Below are 4,371 nucleotides of genomic sequence, written 5' to 3'. Positions count from 1 at the left end.
GAGCAATTCTTCTTTTGATTTCCTGACTTCTGGTGCCAAGAATGTTGATTGTGTAGCTGAATAAGCTGAAATTGTTAACAACTTCAATCTCTTCTCCATCCATAATGTTGTTGACAATTGGCCCTGTGGTGAGAATCTTTGTTTTCTTGATGTTAAGCCTCAATCCATATTGAAGACTACCTTCTACAGCAAATGTTTCAGGTCCTCTTAAGTTTTGGTAAGCAAGGTTGTATCATCTGCATAACAGTGATTGCTGATGTCTTCCTCTAATACTGATTCTATACTCTTCCTTATAAAGTCCAGCCTCCTGAACGTTCTGTTCTGCATACAGATTGAAAAGGTAGGGAGAAAGGACGCTTCCCTGACACACTTCCATCCTAAATTAGAAACATGCAGAGTTTTCTTGCTCAGTTCTGACGTCTTCATCCTGGTCTAAGTATACATTTCATGTAAGCACAATTAAGTGTTCTGTGATTCCCATTTTTCTCATATTAGCCACAATCTGTTGTGATGCACACAGTCAAAAGCTTTTGTAGTCAATGAAGCATTCAACCAAGATCTATCAGACATTGACAATGGTGTCTCTAATGCCACAAACTCTTCTAAACCCAGCTTGTATTTCTGGTAATTCTCAGTAAATGCAGAGTTGCAGTCATTTTCTTTTATAATCTTCAGTAGGGTTTTGCTTGCATGTGATATGAGTCCTATTGTATGATAATCTCCACATTCTGTCGAATCCTCATTTTTTGGGATAGAAATAAATATGGATCTCTTCCAGTCTGTTGGCTAGGTAACTGTCCTCCAGATTTCTTGCCACAACCTGGTGAGCACGTTCAGGGCAGCATCTGTTTTTTAAAAATATGTCAGTTGGTATGCTGCCAATTCCTGGGGCCTTGTTTTTTGTCAATTCATTCAGAGCAGCTTGAACTTCCTCCTTCTTCACGATTGTCTTTAGATCATATGCTGTATCATGAAATTATTCTGTGTCAGCCAATTATTTTTAGTACAGTGACTCTGTGTACTCCTTCCATTTTCTTTTAAGGCTTCCTGGATCATTGAATATTCTGCCTGTATTATGGTGTCTCCCCCCTATCTCTAGTCCTCCAGCAAGCTTAGGTGAAGGTCCCTGGTGCCACTTGGCTCTGATTCCATGGGACAGTAGTCCCAAGTCAGCTCCTTCTCACATTAGAGCCTATTTCTTTGCTATAGTTACTCTTGTGTAGGTCCTGATCTAACAGACACAATCGCTGTCCAATAGGGAAAAGTGTTGCATTTTCTGCTGCTTCTTCTCTCCTTGTAATGAGATTCCTTTCTTCTGCTGCTAACCCTACTCAACTAAAACTTACTTTGATGGAAAGCTAACTAATCCCTTCATCAGTACATCCTCTTTGTATGTTTTTGCCCAGTCATGTGGTAAAAGTCAAAGGCAAGGGTCTAGAGAAGCCATTTTGAAAAAGAAACATATTGTGCCATAAGTCCCCACCAAGAAAAATATCCCACTGGAATCAAAAAGCCCTCATGAAAGAATAAACTTGAGACCATATGTAAGACTACTGATGTCTTTATGGAAAAGTATAAAAATGGTTATTTCCACTATGAAGGCATACACAAAAGTAAAAAAAGGCAGGGGCTAGACTGAAGAAGATCATTTTTATAAATATTCCTACACTTACAGAAAATCTAGCCCAATGAGAAATTATAGAGATAGAGATATAATACACAGGCAACTATAACATAAGTTCTTTGATAGGTTAGCTTTTAAAATAAAGCAATATAACACAGTTACCATGGCACACATTCCAAATCATGACAACTCTACCTCTAGGTGTTTGGGAGCAGAACTACACTCAATAGAGTTCTATGTCGTTCATGACATTTCAGAAGTATATATATCCAGGTCTATCTTCTAAGACCTCAAGAGCTAAACCCACCAACTTTTCTTTTGCTAGTCTAGCTTTTCACCATTTTCATCTCTGAGGGCCACCCAGGTTAGATTTCAGTTTGTTTTACTTAATGTTGCTAGGTTGGATTTCTTTTCAGATTTGAAGTCCAAAATGCTGCAACATCAAATTATCACCAGAAGAACAAGTCTAGAGGTAGAATTATTCTATTCCTAAAGAGCTTAGTCATTTTGCAGAGGAAGATTGACCTCAGTCACAAACCAACCTCTCCCTGTTCCTGGTGGGAAGATGAAATATACTGGTTGGCTTACTCTAAGTGCTATGATCCACCTCCAAACTCTAGCAGTAAAAATGTTCTCCACTACACAACTAAGCTAGAGCTGGAAGAAGATTATACGTCAAAGATGTGGTTCTTTTTGTCACTAGAAGATGATTTAGCTTCTAATGAAAAAGTTATACTTCCTAACTATCAATATGAGTAGAATGAAAAAAAAAAATAACAAAGATGTTTTCAAACTCATTGTTGTCAAATTGGAGCCAACTCATAGCTGATCCTCCACTGGATTTTTGAGGCTATAAACCCCATGGAAGAAGATTGCTCATCTCCCTTCCTAAGGACTCGCTGAAACAGAGGATCTAAAAACAGAGAAACATAGCCTTTGGATTAGCTATTAGTCAGCTATAAATTGGTTCTGACACAATGGAAATGAGTTGGAGAACTTGTTTTTGTTAAGTGCAACTGAGTTGAGTACAACTCAGAGCAAACCTTTGAACAATAGATCTAAACTCTGTCCTATTCTGTGCCATCTTCACAATTTCTGGCATACGTGAGCCCATTGCAGTAGTTACTGTATCAATCCATTTGGTTGAGGGTCTTTCTCTCTTTCACTGACCCTCCAGCTTTCCATAATATCCTTCTCTCCTAATAGCATGACCAAAATATGTGAGATGAAGCTGTGATATTGGCAGAGAGCTACCAGAAATGCAAGTGGGGTTTAGAAGAGGCTGTGGCACTAGGGACATCATTGTTGATGTCAGGTGGATCTTGGCTGAAAGAAAAGAATGCCAGAAGAATTTCTATTTGTGATTTATGAACTATGCAAAGGCATTTGACTTTGTGTTTCCTAACAAAGTATGGCTAATATTAAGAAGAATGGGAACCCAGAACACTTAGTTGTGTTCATACAAAACCTATACCTAGGCCAAGAACATGTCTGAAAAGAGCAAGGATACATAGTTTAAAATTAAGAGAGGTGTGTGTCAGGGTTGTATCTTCCTGACAACACAATTCCTTACCACTAAGGCAGCAGAGCTCCCTTGTATCCTCTACCTTGAGAGGTTAGTACACAACAAAGCCACTGCCCATAAGTGCCCACTAATAGCAACTCCACATGTGTCATGGTAGAATTATGTTCCACAGCATCTTCAGTGACTGGGTTATCAGATCACAGTTGGAAGTGGAATAGAACTGCCCATCCTTAAGCTTGCAGCTGAGCATGTAACCATCTGTACCAGCCTGGACAGTGGTAGACTTACTGCCATGAAGTAATTCTGACTCATGGTAACCCTCTGTTAAATTTCTGAGGCTGTAAAATCTTTATGAAAGGAGATTTCCCATATTTCTCCCAAGAAGCAGCTGGTTGATTCAAACTGCTGATCTTTATAGTTAAAGCAGCCCAACAGGTTATGCACTACATCACCAGAACTCCCTGGTAAACCAAAGAAACCCTTTCAAGGTCTTTAAACTGAGCAGTAATATGACTAATGATGGCTTTTAGGAAATTAATCTAGTTTGAATGTGGGTGATAGTTTGGGATACATGGGAAAAGAAGATGACAGAACCAGGTTTGAGATGGGTAAAGAATTGGGGGAGTAGGTAGGACTCAAAAGCAAGGCCATTTTGTTGACAAATGTTTTTCTATGAGGATTAAGAAATTCTACAAAGTACATTTATATTAAAAGCAATATTGGATTTCTAAAAGAACACTATCGTAAAGAATAAGTAAATGTAAATTATTTTCATGTAATTTCTTAAATTGGTTTAATGAGGAGCCCAATTCTGCTGCATGAAACTGTTGAGTTCTTTCCGAAGAACGCAGCTGCCTCTCCATGCACTTTACTTCATTATAACTCACATTAACATCCTGGGTTCTGCTGTGCGGGCTCCCCAAAGTCTTTCCAGAATTTCTAATGCCTTGAACACCCTTCAGCGTTATCAAAGAAACTAAAGGGCAAGTGGGCAAACTTTAACAGAATGCCCCTCCCCCTGATTGGGCAATAAAAACCAATTAGTCATTTTAATTCGGGTGTGCAGCTTTTTGACTTTTGTTCTCTCCCACACCATCATGGAGAGGCAGGAGCTGAATTGTAAAGATTATAAAAGAATTGTTGAATCACCCAAAGACTATTTTCCGCAATTTTTTTTAAGTCCACAAGAACCCTGGCATTATCATTATTACTCAGCCTTTTA

This window comes from Elephantulus edwardii, unplaced genomic scaffold (genome assembly GCF_000299155.1).
Source record: "Elephantulus edwardii isolate Elephantulus edwardi_28Jun2011 unplaced genomic scaffold, EleEdw1.0 scaffold00031, whole genome shotgun sequence".
NCBI lineage: Eukaryota > Metazoa > Chordata > Mammalia > Macroscelidea > Macroscelididae > Elephantulus > Elephantulus edwardii.
The sequence above is the reverse complement of the archived record's forward strand: the minus strand, read 5'-3'. Positions refer to the sequence as shown.